General features: G+C 39.4%; 1 protein-coding gene across 2 annotated transcripts in view; it reads left to right on the top strand.

Moving 5' to 3' along the window:
- The first annotated feature begins 1826 nt into the window (after positions 1–1826).
- Positions 1827–15807, top strand: part of gpc6a (glypican 6a) — a 253302-nt gene continuing 239321 nt past the window's right edge. For both annotated transcript variants that reach the window (XM_037095505.1, XM_037095506.1), the window contains exon 1: positions 1827–2506. The gene's annotated coding sequence lies outside the window, so the exon portion shown is untranslated. The remainder of the gene's footprint in view (positions 2507–15807) is intronic.

Genomic DNA, 15807 nt, shown 5'->3' with positions numbered 1-15807 from the left:
GAGTCACAGTATTTGTAGATTACGTAACAACTTCAGAACCAGATTTTGAATAATCTTCCCTCTCGCCTCTTCATGCACTTTCCAGGTCAGAATATAAGGCATCTCCCCTCGACCGCTGCCTGTTATTACTCTTTTTGTTTACCCTGCAGCTCAGTGAAGAGCAAATGATTTTCCTTTCATTTCTAAGGAATAAAGATGGCTGACAACTTAGAGTATACGTATAGTATAAACCAGTCAAGTGTTGCAATTTGGTGTTTGGCCACAACAAACCTCCTTAACATCTTCAGTGCCTCTCGCTCTCAAAGTCTGTGAACTCTGAATATATTCCCTCTTTTGGTGTTTTGGTGCAGGAGAAACCTCCCAGCTGTTCGATTGACATCTTGTGACTGTGAAGGCCTTAACGTATAATTCACATCTTCTTGCATTCATTTTAGCATTCAGTGGATATGGCTGCATCTAATAAATATCTATTTGATGTTTTTAGGCATATTGATCAACCTCTGGCACTGCTGTGATGTAATTATGGAAGGCCAGGTTGCTTTGGTGGCGGCCTTCAGCTCGTCTGTATTGTTGGGCATGGGTGCTTTATGGTGTTCAGGTCAGGCAAGTTGGCCAATCAAGCACAGTAATACCATGGTCGTCATACCACTAACTAGTAGATTTGGCACTGTGGCAGGTGCCGAGTCCTGCTGTAAAAAGAAAATCAGCATTGCCATACTGTACGGGGATGCTGATTTCCTTTTTCCAGCAGGAGTAGTAACTGGCTGGCTGACAGTAGCATGTCTGTGCTTGACTGGCCAAGAACAGGATGTGGCAAACAGCTTGTTGATGGAGGAGTGCGAGGCAGGGTGTTGTACTGTGACCTTGACAGCAGACGCAGCCTCGCAGTGGCGGGAGCATTGAACAAATGACAGAGGGCTGTGGAGGAGGAAGTGCTGGAGGACTCTGCGCCCTGTCCTGCAGAGGCCACCGAGGTACAGTGCACAGTGGCAAGGTGTTTAATCACTTCTCAAGCTTCTTCAGGGGTTTTACACAAGTTTTTGCCCCTGAAAATTGTGAACCTGCCCTTTAGTATTTCTTAAGTATTTTTTTGAGGGTCTGAGAATTTACAAGAGAGCTAATGCACACCAAGTAACAAATTAAATCATTTTCCAAATATTCACACATATCAGAGAAAGATTTTTTATCAGACATTCCCTGGAGTCAGTGCGGACGTAAAAGATTTTAGAAGGCGCGAGTTTCACCGGGCAGTGCTTTAGTTGTCATTCCTACATCTTAGCAGATGAAAGGGAAAATTGTTCCCTTTGATTATCATTATTTGGAAATTATTAATAGATTTTAAAACAAGTATAAAAAGATCGCACAGATGAATTGATGAACTTTTCAGTATTTTTTTTTTATCTTATCTTATCTTATCCCCTTGTAGATCCCCCTGTGAACTGTCCCCATGTGGTTACTTTAGAGACATATTTGGACCTCTGCCTTTGTGCCAGCAAGGCTAAATTCAGTGATGGAATGTCAGTAAGTACATTTACTCATGCACCATACAATTCTGAGGTTCCTGAACTACTGAATTATTTACATTTTCTGGTAATTTTACTCCACACATTAATTTTTATAATTTGGTTACTGGTAACTTTATAGATTACATGTTACATTAGATTTTAATGAGTGTATGTTTAAACTTATTTCATCAATAATCAGAAAAAACAAATAATACAACAAACAAACAAAAAATAAACACTGATTTCAATTATCAGACAAATGCTGAATATAAGATCTGATAATTGGTTGATTGACTCTTTAATTATGTCAAAAGGCACATGAAGTAATATCTTGCGCGAGATAGTCACCTCTAGGGCTCCATACATTTATGTTCACTGTCTGAAAAATTGTGAGCAAAAAAATCTGTGATTTTTTCTCTATGTTGCTCAGATGCAGGATGAAACAAAACACATCAGTGAGATACAGAGCAACAGGAAGAAAACACGCGCCATCTTGGATTTCACTGTTTTGGGATTCACCTGTCTTTGGCTTGTGCAGTGCTAGCCAACTAGCTAACTGACTCCTCCACCTTTTATGCCGACCCTGACTCGCCGGTCCGTTTTTTAAGTTTGAAATAAGAACTGTAAGAGAGCCCTGAGACATAAACTTGGCTTGAACTTGGGAAGAAAAGAAGTAATCACCTCAACAGCGGCGCAAAGACAGCGACACCTGCTGAGAGCCAGGAACATAACGTTAGCATGCTAGCCTGTATGCTACCTCAGGAAAGCTAAGCAACTGCCGGCCGCGGCAGAGGCAGAAACATATCAACAGCTATTTTCTCAACCAGATGTTGCCGACTGAAATTAGGGCCATTTTTCCACTGGATGAAGACAAAAGTCAACCTGCCACTGTCAGATGAATGACCTGCTTCTACAGCCAGGCTCGGGACACGGACGGAGCAGAGACACTGGAGCTGAGAAGATGTGGGATGATCCTTGAACCTCCTGACCTCTCAGCTCAGGTAAAGCAAATTATTTATTTTATCTAAATTGTGGTTGGGTTTTGTGAGCATGCTACTGTGTGTCCATTTTGAGAGAGAGAGAGAGAGAGAGAGTGTGTGTGTGTGTGTTGCTGACTTAAATAGTTCCAGTTGTTGTCAGTTTGTCTGGATTCATTTGTTGGCAGCTGGTTCTAATTAGTTTGAGTTGTTGATGGCCTATGATTCCTATAGCCTGTTTACCGTGTTACTGATTGATCAACATTAATGTTGGTGTTGGTTGATGACACTTTCTATTTGGTTGTGTCTTCAGAGTGCTTGTGTTTTTGTGTACCATCCTTGCATTTGGTTTTAATTGAATCAGGGTCCATGCCTATGATTTTTGGTTACTTGGAGATTAGCAAAGTCTTTGTGAATTTCTGCTGTTTTTCAGGCTGGTGTAAAGATGAGGAATTCATTAGAGTGACTTGTTATATAATCCATGCTTTTGAAATCACACCACCACTTCGAATGCAAACTTTTTGGCCCACAGTTTGGTTGGATCTGTACAGATGCCACTGTGTTGTTTTTGTCACAGAACAGTTACAGCAGGTTTTGTTTTTAAACAATTCAGATATCTTTAGTTGTGTCTGCATCTGTTCTTCTTTCTTGTCTGTGTCAGAGAAAATGGTTCAGTGCAGTCCATTATGAAAAATTAAAACACTGAGCTTGTTACCTTTTCTGCAATTATGAATCAGAGAAAAAGTAGTGAAGTAAAAGAATATGATATTAAATAATATTATTAACAGTCATCCCTATGTTCCCACAGCCCAATTTTCCCATATTTCTAGGACATTTTCAAAATTAGGTCTTGTGTTCCCACATTTCCCTTCAATTTAGGCCCTGTCCTCCCACAAGATTTTTAGGAAGCACTTTATAGTAAATGAATGTATGAATTAATGACTAATGATAACTAATGATGACGAATGATCATGGTAACTAGGTAATGTGGTGCAAAAGGTATGCACCTCAAGGGAAAGTACATGCAGCTCAGCATCATTGAAAGCTGAGAGATAATGGTAAAGGAATGAGATGGTTTGAAGTAAAAATGAGCGTATGAAGTAAAACTACCAAGAGGAAACTAGCTGCATTCAGGTGAAACCTACTAACAATAGCAAAAAATTCTTAACCCAAACCTCAAAGCCCCAGGACTGCTGAGGTCTATGTTGATCAGGTACTGTAGTTGTTTTGTTTCCTCTTTTGGTTCAATGAGCCTTCAAATTCAACTATTTGGACAACAAATAAAAAAAAAAATTGTAAAAGGCAACATTAACATCAAATGTATTCTGAAGAGTAAACAGCAATGATATATTGACATTTTTCATTTGAGACTTGTAGGAGTGAATACTCAGAAAATGCAGCCATCAAAACATTCAGGTACAGCAGTTTCTATTTTCACACTATAGCTACCAAAATGGTGTGCCATTATCATTGCATGTGTAGTATAAATAAGTTACGTAAAATTTAAACAGCAGAGTTAACAATGACTACTCCATTCTCATTTGACCTGAACCAGAACTGTGAAGCAAGTAAAAAAAAAAGACAGACACAATACAGATATATTTTTTGAGTGTGACTTTCTTACCTCAGGGAGTGTAAGTCACGTTCAATCCAAAAATATCTATATCATATTTTTGTGTTTTTTTGAACTTGCCTCACGGTTGGAAAAACTCTGGTGCAGGTCAAATGAACAAAGTGGAGATGGATCAGACACCATTATGGTATTTCATTTTAATATTAATGTTTATAGAGCCAGCCATGAATAAATGTTGACTAAAAGTTCATGGGGATGTTTGCCTACAAGAGCAATGAATGACGACACCTCTGAGGTATTGGGCAGAGATTTAACGCAGGGATTCGCTTGTGAGAGAACATGTGTGGAATGGTAAGAAAGGTGCTGCTCCTGCTCTGGGACAGTGAGGATTTAATGCAAATTCGATATGATAATGACTGACCTGGGATGAACAGCAGAGGAGGCATTTAGATGCGTCAGCACCTTTGTCTCTGTCCTACATATGGAGGGGGAAGCAGAGTTGAGTTTAGCTATGGTAAATCTTTAGTTGTTTTGTTGCAGGTGCATGATTTCATCTTTGAGATAGTTCAAAAGCATTTAGAAATGACAGTCGCTTCACAAAACGAACCTTTTGCTCTCTGAGTTAAAGAACTGTTCCTATTTTCTTCTGTGACACTGAGCACTAGAGAAGTGCACATCAGTTGTCATACCTTTCTACCATTCTGTCTAAATACATACTGCATAATATCATGAGCCTGTGGAGGGATCATTTTCTGGTCACAGACAGAATGTCAGGGCACAGGTATTATTTTTAGATTGATTTTCGCATTGGTATAGGGGATTTAATTACCACTAAGCTCCATGGTTGTTCCAGCTACCAACAGGCTATAAATTCACTAAATGCCTTTGGCTAACAATCGGAAATGACAGATGACAACCTGTTACCATGACTCACAAAAGGAAGGAGGGAAGAAAGGAAATGCAAATGAGGAAAAAGTATTTTTATGATTACATCAACAGTCAAAGTACTTCGAATTTCAAACTTACAATTAAGTGACCTATATGGCTCAAGTGCAGAGGAGGGTTTGTTTTTATCTCTACCAAGCATGAGCGGGCGGCCGCTCTGTGCTCACTCAGAATACCACGATCCAGTGGGAAAAAGATAAATAAAAAAATAAAAACACGCAATCCAATAGTGTAAATACAAGAAAGGGTGCGAGAGAGCACACTCACCCCTGTGAACTATGTATAAATGCTCTGGACATGGGCAATCAGGCACTGTTTCAGATTTTGAGCAGAGGGTAAACAATGTTTATGTGCATTTACCCTCAGCTGAAGCAATAGCTGTCATGGTTTTAATCTGAGTTATCTTCTGCTGTCACTTCTCTCTCTCTGTACTTTTCTGTTTGACTTCATTATAACGAAATATGCATCAGTGTGGAATCATTATAAATTGGAAAATTTCTTCCACTGCCTACACGAAGAACTCAGGCCCATATTTCATTAAATCCAATGATGCCTATGAGCTTGCACAGCAAATCCAGAAACGAGGCAGCAATAAATCCATGCAGTTCACCAAGTAACAGAAATTGTACAGTGTGCAACCAGAATATTGAATGTGTACTTAAAAGTAAAAATAGTGCATCAATGACTTGCCAATTCGATTATGCAAAGGGGGCAACACTGCTGCTTCACATGCAATACATTCTCAAGGATTGTGACGGACTGAAACGGATTGTGTTTTTCATATGTCCACAAATGTGATATTTGTATACCAGGAACAAAAAGCATGGCATAGTACCACTTTAGTTGAGCTCATTTCATGCCTGTAGTTGTTTTGAATTCCTACAGTGATGAATAGCAACACGTGTTTTAATATGATCACAGTAAAGCTGCTGTAAGCATTGTTGTTGTTTTAGCTAACTTCCTGCCCATTTCGCAGTTAGCAATCTCCTCCCTATACTCAGCGTCACCAAGTGGTTGTGCAGACCTACAGTAGCAGCCAACGGAAGATCTTGCTCAAGAAACAGAGGAGACTGACTCTTTATGGAGTTTTCTGTCCTGATTTGAGAGAGAGGTTGCAGAAAATGTATTTCTTTTTTTACTGCAAGAGAAGGGGGTAGGGCTGGGTGATATGGCCTGAATGTGAAATCGCAATATTTTTAGGCTATATGCCAGTATTTTTAAATCTTCTCAAAAACACTTCATTAGGATGACAGCATTGGTGACAGAATATTAACACAATGACATTTTTGATAGTCATCAATGATGTGGATATGATGACTAAGTGGGTAAAGTACTAGAACAGATAGAACAGTCTGGTAAGTTCAGAAAATCATGCTACAGTAATGCAGCCTTTAAAACAATGAATTAACACCGTTTATGCTATATCATGATTTGACAATATCCAAAGTCTAAGACAATATATGATCTCATATAACGATATCAATATTATATCTTTATATTGCCCAGTACTGGCAGGGGGACAGAGACATGGATATAAAGCTATTTAATATGTATATTGATAAAACAATATATCGCTTACAGCAGTTTTAAACATAAAAACAAGACTCAGTCTTGCCATGTTAAATGCTAACATCAAAATGCTAACATGCTAATAATATCTACATTTATAAGTGTGTGTGGTGGTGTGTTCGAGTTTGTGAACATGGACACCCGACCCAAGGCCTCGTCAGTAGTAGTTACTACCTGGATGTAGCCCAAGTCCTGAGTATGGATGTAATCATAGATATAAACTTTGTGTTTTTTAAAATTTTATATCTGAGTGCGTAGAAAAAATCCCGTGTCACCGTCAGTTACTCAGTCCACGTCTGTAATCAGCATAAAAGCCTTTTCACACCAAGCATGGATTTCCATCTAAAACATTTACAGAAATGTATGAAAACTGATTTTATGGGTTCTTACTAACGTATGCACACGATTGCTGAACATGTATTAAGGGGGAATAAATGTCCGATGGACTGCAAAGTCAGCAGATTTCTGCTTACAGAAATACTGTATATGTTTGAACAATTCTTTGTTTCAGCTGATGTCCAGTTTAACTAACGAATTTGGTCTCACAGAATCCAATACTGTATGACAGACACCCCAATGACTACCTCAACAACAAGTCAAGGTCAGTATTTGACTTCAGCTTGCCCAGCGCCAAGGATACAATGACACTATTGTAGCTGATATTAATTTGACTACATTGGTAATATGTTGGTCAGTGGGCATCTGGGGTTCAGGGAAAACTTATTGTGAAGTATGCTTATTAAAATTAGCATGGGGGGGGGGGGGTGCTCAAGTGGTAGAATCCAGTATTTGGAAGGTCGCTGGTTTAAATGCCCAGCTCCACCAAAGTCATTTACGTATCCCTTTGCACAGCAGCCTCTGGCATCAGTGTATGAATGTTTGTGAATGTGTGCATGTGACAAGTGTTGTAAAGCACATTGACTGGTTAGTAGACTGTAAAATGCTATAAAGTCCAATTAACCATAGTTGGCAAAAAAATCCAGCCAGAGCTGAACCTTAATGGGTAAATGAGAAGTATGATGTAAAGCTTTGCATACAAGCACTATATAAATGCATTCCATTCACAGTTTGCCAGATATGTAACTGGGACCATTGTCATGGCAAGTGAAGATAGCTATCATATAGGTTATGAAAACATTTGAGGTCATAGATCTGGATACTAAACTGAACTAAATACTGTCTTTATCGTAACATATAACCGCTCAAAAGCACACTACAAGGAGACCATGTAAAGCCAGGTCCATGTAGTTGTGGACATGATTGAGTTAGCATAATCATAGTAGAAAAGTAGTAGTATGGTATAAGTGAGTAAGTTGTTCTTTTTTGTGACTGTCAGCATGTTGTGCATGTTTTCTATTGTGAAGTGGTAGAGGTGGCCTGTAATCCATACCGAAGTAAAACGGAATTGTGTTTACTCGTACTGAATAATTGAGACTCTCTGGGTTTGAGAAAGAGAAAGAGAAGAAGAAATGTTTTGATTTCCTCAAAAACATTATGCATAACGCCATATGTCTAAAATCAATGCACTCCAAAGCCCTTATAATTCAGTTTAGACACATGCCAGTAATATCTGTTTACCTGATAGTGTCTATTGATTGTCTGGAAAAGACAGAAAACAGCAGTAGAATAAATCAAGGCCTTTCAAATAGGCTCTCCTATGGCTTTGGGATATAAAACACCATGATCCGACTTCATTACAGTAAAAGGAAAGTTGAAACTAAAGCAGAATGGTTGATATTGGCTTTATCTGCAGCTATATTTGAAAATTTCTTGCATAGAATTAATCCCAGTCTAGACAGTGATGAGACAAGCATGGACGCGGTAATAATGCTGTTATTCTTGTTTGTGCTTCACATAATTCATGTTCTTGAGAAAATCTCTCAAATTATGAATATTCAGAAAAGTTAATAATAGTAGAAAAGGTCTGAAAATGTCAGGAGTGTTAATTAAATACATATGATGTAAATCAGTCAAATTTCAATAGCTTTGTAGATGAAAAGAAAGTAAGTAGTAGTAGGAGTGAATATCCTACGCTGCCCTTGAGATGGAAGTTCTTGTGAAATGTATATGTTTGGTGCCATGAGATAAAAATGAAAAAAAAAAAATTCCAGTTAAATAGATCTTTTCATAGTTCATGAATGAAGTGCTTAACTGTCATTTGATGCTATCAGAAAAAAACATCACTACTTCAGCTTTTAGGAACCGTAAATTGCAAGCCAGCTAAAGCTCCACACTACACAATAACCTCTGAATGATAACAAGTCAATCAGGAATTCAGCCTGCAGCACCGTGCCGTAGCTTACTGTACATCAAAGTCTTCCAAACTTTAAAAACAGCTTACTCTGGTTTGGAAGTTTGGAAGTTGCCAGTCCTAAATCCACATGCAATAAGCCAGCTCAGCTGCTTCATGTTTTTGCTTTCTCTTGTTCCACTTTTACATGATGTGAGTTTAATTGTTGTTGTTAGCGGCTAATTTAAAGGTCCCATATTATGAAAATCACATTTTCTCTGGTCTGTACATATAGAAGCTTGTCCTCCTTGAGCCTGCCAACTCCCAGAATGAGGAAAACAAGCGAGTCCTGCATGGTCTCAGCCCACCCACTGGTAAAATGGCGCTCCTACAGGCTGTTCAGATTCAGCTCCTTTTGTTACGTAATGAAAGGAGTCATTTACAGAGGCCGACCTCCTCTGGTCAGTGATAGGAGATATCAGAGAGGGGGGCGTCCATCCCCAAGGTGAAGTTAAGTGTGTCCAGTAAGCTAGCAGTGTTTCGCAATGTCGTCGCTCAGAGCTAGACACGCAAATTGCTCTGTTGTTGGTTGTATAAATCAACATCAGTGCCTATATTCTGTCCCAGCTACAGAACAACAGAAGAGACAGTGGTTGCTTTTCATTTTTAATGACAACGTGCCGGCTGCGGTTCGTGTTAGCTTGTGTGTGTGTGTGCTAACCACTTCACATCGGACTGCCTCAGTAATGAGGGTCAGTACAAAGTTGGCTTTGCCTCAGAACTGACCCCCATAAAAGGATCAGACCCAACCATACCGGACCCAGCAACTGTACCCGAGCGTCAGGTAAGTTTCACCGCAGTTTGATAGTATTTACAGTTGCCTACGAGTATGGTTGTCAGTCAGCTGGAAACTAACTAGTTAGCTCTGCTTCGGTCCACTATGCAATGGCGTTTGAAGTGACTTTAATGTTAATAATGTTATGAGGGAGCTTGGTTGTCACAGTAAAAATCTGGGAACATGTGCAGACTGGAGACGATGCCAACAGTGTCCAAGAGTTTGGAAACTGTGTTGGAGACAAACACGGCTTTTGCTAGCTGTTAGCCATTAGTTACATGGTAGTAACTGTGACAACACATATGAACAAACTAACATTATTCAGACACACTAACCATTCTGAAACGTCCTGCTGCAGACGCAGGGTCTGTATTTCTTCAGGAGCCTCTCCTTCTGGCTCCTATTCTGGATCAAACTAGCATGGTTGAACGACAGCATCTCCGTGAGCCATAGTGATACATATAAATACATCCACCATAACATTATTGCATGCTACCGCTAGCGTAAGAGGCATTGCCTTCTTGAGAGGGACGTGTAGCAGCAAGTAGGCATTGACAGATGGAGCTCATTAGCATTTAAAGGTGCAGGCACAGAAACAGCTTGCTCTCAGTAGAGCTCACTTGAGTGACTTTTAGACAGCTGAAATTCAGGACCACGGATTGGTTTGGGGCAATGCATTTCGAATATAGTGTTGCTGGACCTCTGACAGCTGTGTGAAATTGATGAAAAATATGGGACTTTTAACATTGGGCCAAGGGACAGCAGGTGAAAATGAGCCTCTTGGCAAATGCTGGCACATTCACAGTGTGCACTGTCCCTGAAAATGAACAAATGAAATCAAAATTCATGGGTAACGCTCTGAGGAAGGCACTCTTGAAAATCTTCCTTTAAAGAGAAACACTTAAGTAAGTGAGTTGTTTTGTGCTCACAAGTTTGTTGCCAAGGAACCAAAATATTTTTGATCTGCTACAGTAACCTGCGTACCTTTTGTGTTCGAGAACAAGACAGTGAAAAGAAAATATATAAGTGATGCTCCTGTAATTTCTTAACTGTTTATTATCTTTTCCTCACAGTTTACAAAGACCTGTGAGATGATTCTAAACACAGAAAATCATAAAAATGGACAACTTCGATGGCTTTCAAGGGAAAGTAGATGTAAAAATGCTTTCATTCATAATTGTGTTAGCAACATTCACATCTTCATCTACATCTCCTCAATCTGATGTTCTTATGACTTTTATCACCATAGACCCGTAAACCCAGCAGCATTAAATTGGCCGAGCATAGATTATTTACATCAAATAAGGTAAGCCAGGGATCAGTGGCTCATCTGCGGTGGTTTGGATGCCGGGGCGAGGGTGAGCTGGAGTTAGACAGAGGTAAAATAAAGTAAATGCAGTGGGGTGCTGAGAATTTTTTGACGTTGCTGTTTTAGCTAACCTCCTGTCCGTTTTGTAGATAGTAATCCCCTCCCTCTTCTCTATATCACCACATTTGCACAACTTTTTTTTTTTCCAAGGCAGCTTTTTTTGCCTCTTCATTTTCCCTGAGCATCGTATAAGCCGTTACCAGTACCTGTTCTGCCATAAAACGGGGTGATCCTGCTCTCTGCTCCCTCCCCAAGCAGATCTTTGTCTTTATTAGATAAATTGGGCAGGGAGTGGTACACCAAAAAAACCCCTCTATTCTCTTTTACTGTACTTGCGAGGAGAGACATGGATTACTGACCAAACACTCTAGAACAGTGATTACAGTTGAAATATATAGCTATTTAACACTCATGTTAACAAGAAAATAACGCTTACAGCAGCTTTAATGTAATAAAACTGGGAAAAACGATTACCTCCGCTGGCCTGGGCATTTCAAGCACTGCAGTGTGGAAAAGGCAATGCAGTATTTTTTTAGAGATCAAAAAACAAAAAAATATCAGTAGCCTAATGCAAAACGAAGAGAATATGTAAAGGTTGAGATATCTCATGATTTTTTTTTGTCCGCCAGCAAAGGAGGACTGGGGTCTCAAACCTGCAAACACACACACACACACACACACACACACACACACACACACACACACACACACACACACACACACACACACACAGCTACATACCCAGTCAGTGGGTTACATTTTTAAAAAAACCTGCTAAAATTTCAGCCGTACCAGATAAAAATGTTTAGTCACATTTGGCTGATTTTTGCACACATGTGTGACCAAAGCAGTTACACCCAGCAGCCCTGCAGGCCCCATTCTGGACATGCCTCTGAATATATAAATATTAAGACAACTGGCCAGCCTTGCAATGATATGTGCCTTCTAGGGCAACATAAGCCAGAGGTTTAATGTTAGCATAAAAGTTCATTATTATTGGTGGACTAATAGTAGTTTTGAGTCACATGGTTTTGCACCATGAAACATTCAGAGAAATGGGCAGGGGGATCACAGTGGAAGCAAAGAGCCATTATAAAGCCATTTACCAGACAGCTCCCTGCATAGTAGCAGGGTAATGAACAGGGCTCAGCTGAAGTGCTCACTCTCTGAGGAGCGCTACATTTACCACTTCCATTGAGACAGAACAAAGGATTACCCAAGATTCAGCAGGGATGGGCTTCATCTTTTTATCTGACACAGAGTGGAAAAGCTGCATCTCCTTCTGTGACAGCAAGATGTTGTGCCTATTCAACAAAATAGATTGGTTGCAACGCCTTTAAAATGACCCTATTTTACCCACAAGTTTTAAGTATATCTGTGTTCATGCAGCTGGCTTAAGATTTGGAAAAATAAACCTAGATTGCTGTTAGGTGACAGGATGTGAATCCCAGCGTTGTGTTGAATACATTCTTCACACGACAAAACAACTTCATATTGTCAAAACAGTATGTTAAGATTCAAAAGAGCCCCACCCCAACACCATCTCATTCAGCCTTTCTCTCATACTAACAAAACACTTATGAAGGTTTCAGTATCATACTTTTCGACCCAACTAGGTGTTTAGTTCAGAAAAGGAGAAGTCGATATTGGCTAAAAACAGTTTATGGCCCTTGAATTTGACACCACGGTCTGAATTGTGTCCGTACTGCGAAATATAGATTTCAAGCCAGGTTCAATATAACTTGTATGATTTGTTTTCCTCAAAGAAAACCATTTATTCTTAGTTACATAGAGGCATGAAATGTGAGTTGACTTCAACCAGAGTCTGAGACATAAGACAGCTCTAAAGAGCTTGTTCTTGTTGAAGGCTTAAGTCTACATTAACTTGGAGAACCATAGAGAGAAATGCACTCTTAAGCATTCTACAAAGCAGACAGTTTTTGAGTCATTTTTTAAAGTAACCATCTTAGCACTATCCTCTTAAAAAAGCGCATTATGCTTAAGAATATGCAAGCACAACCCACGTACCACACATGTACTTATCTCCCTCCTAGTAGGGGGGTGTGCATCTGTCCTGGTAATAAAGTCATAACTTAAAAACACATCAATTTTGCCCATCCCTACTTGTCCCTAACCTGTTCTGTTATGTTCCCCCAGCTCTGTTGGAGGGGATTACATCTGTGGAAGATGTGGGGTTGTCTCCCGCCTCATCCCACTGCCAGCTGCTTCAAAGCCTCCAGCAACCATAAAAGTTCAGTTTCCTCATTTGCATTTCAGTCTTTCACCCACCCTTGGTTTTACTTTTGTCTAATGTAGCCAAACACAGTGGCCTGGTGCTCAAAATGAGGCAAAGGTGGCATATTAACCACGACCTACTGAACTGTGATTTACTGAAAAAAATAAAGGTAAGCGTGTGTGACACTTCAGTTGTCAATTAAGAACTTGAAGCACAACACTGTGACTTGGATATATGCATATAACTGAAAAAAAATAAAATAAAAAATACAACGAAAAAGTGATTTGGTGCTTAAGCAAAAGTCAAGAGAGCTCTTTTGGATTGTCAAAACACAGAGAAAGAATGTGCGTTGAAATAGCACATGTCTTTTTTTGCTAGCTTGTCAGACAAGTTTTCATTCAATGCTATTTTGCTGACTTTACTTGGATGGATAATTATAATTTGTTTTTCTAAGTTCAAAACTCATTTAAGCAAGACCACTCCAGAATTAATGAATAAATTAAGTGACAGCCAAGGACAATGTATCATTCCTTATGTGCAGCTTATTTTCCCTTTTTGTTGGCTTTTTGGGCATTTTAAGTAACAAGTTAGCTCAGCACCCTGTGGGCTTAGCTCTTTTTAAAGATATGAATTTACAAAGCTTCACAATTTTGTAACTCCCTGTTGTTATCCTCAATTGATATAATTAACTCTCATGAATCCAGAGAATTGGGACAATTCACTTTTATAATTTTTTGCATATAAACATGATATGGAGAGGGGTTTGTGTTGACTAAAAAGGAGCATGAACACCACGGGGGGCATTAATTCTCTGACTCAGATGGGAATGCATTGTTGGATCCGTGGCATTGATCGCAGGGTGGTTCACATTACATTTGTGGATGCTGGTTATGGATAGGCTTCTTTGTGTATGTGTGTGTAGGTGTGTGTGTGTGTGTTTTGTTCACAAAACTGACAATGAAACAAATTAGCAGCTGAGCCCAAATGCATTGTTTTTTTATGTTTAAAACCATGTGGCTGTAAGAGGAAAAATACTGATAAAAGTTCCATGAACTTGCTTGTTGTGAGGAGGTCCAGTTACACTGGGACACTACCCGCGCAATTAAAAAGAAATGAGAAAATAAAATCAATACAGATCACTTACACTGTGGTGACAAAAGACACAACAGGGGACAACACAGACCTAAATCTTAATTAGCAGGAATATTGATGCTGCAGCACAAAGGGCAATCCAATGTAAGAGCACAATGTGCTGAAAATAAAGTACCAAACATGTACAAGTGAACAGGAAAAACTTAACAGTGCGATTTGAAATCTAATGTGAAGCAAAACATTCTGTCAGCCTCAAGTTATAATTGAAATAAAAAGATGAGCAGATGTGAAGAGGTGTTCACTGTTTTCACATGCCTCCCCTGGTGCACCACTTGTCACAGAGCAATCCAGGGTCAGAACCCATCTGATCTGTAGGAGCTGATGTGATCCATCACAGCGTGGAGGAATTTTCTGGTAGAGACATGAATCCTATGTGGCAGTTTAGGTGTTATCTCAGTTTCCTGTTATGTCTTGTCAGCAGGGCAGTTACCAAGAGCATAGTGTGTCATGCTGGGCCGAATCGCTTAAAACTGGGCTCCCTTCATACTCCATCTAATAAAGCATGTTAGTACGGAAGTGGTGACATTGAGGTTGGTAGATACATTTTGATTCTGTCAAAAACCGATATTACTGGTCAAAATATCATTATTGGATTTGTGAAACTCCAACTATCCAATCATAAGTACAACCCCAGTAATCATTAACACACATTTCAGGTTTGGTCACCAAATTTTGCTGGTACTATAGAGTAACGATTAATGTTAGATCATATGGTGCTAAATTTAGGTACCTGAGAGCAAATCTTGTAGAAATGTTAGAGAGGGAAAGAGACAGAGTGTCAGTTATTAGTTATTAGTTATTAGTTATTTAGCAAGTTACTAGCCAGTAGCAAGCGCTGCAGTAGTGACAACATAACAAAAAGCCAATGTTGCCTCTTCTTCTTTGGATCAGGCAGACTAGAGGCTACAATATTGCTGCCCTCTTCTGTTAGTTATTAATGCTCTCGTTGACCTTTTTTTTGTTTAATAAGGTCCAGTATTGAGCTGATAGTTCATCAGCCTACTCATTTTACTCCAGGTATCCAGATTGAGTAAAGTTCCTTTTTTTTACAACTGAAATCACGTTTTTGAGAGCGAGAGGTGCTGAAAAATTGTATCACTGGGTACGGCTACTAAATTCCAACTACAGGTACTGCTACTGGTATTGGTTCCAATGTGAATAGTAACCAACCATAATGGGGATTCAGAATTACTGACAAGCAGGGAAGTGTATTTTATTAATTTCTCACACAACGCGTGGAGTCATTACTCAAAATGAATTTGCTATACAAGGAAGCCTTTCTAATATCTTGTGCTGGCAGTAAGGAAATGATTAACCTAGACCTCCTCGGAGTATTAATGTGCTGGAATGGGATTTCCATTTTCAATACCAACATGTCTGTTTGCAGTACTCATATTCATCTCCTTTGCAATTCTT

This window comes from Acanthopagrus latus, chromosome 4, assembly GCF_904848185.1.
Source record: "Acanthopagrus latus isolate v.2019 chromosome 4, fAcaLat1.1, whole genome shotgun sequence".
Classification (NCBI taxonomy): domain Eukaryota; kingdom Metazoa; phylum Chordata; class Actinopteri; order Spariformes; family Sparidae; genus Acanthopagrus; species Acanthopagrus latus.
Note: the sequence above shows the minus strand (reverse complement) of the source record. Positions and strands in the feature narration are given on the sequence as shown.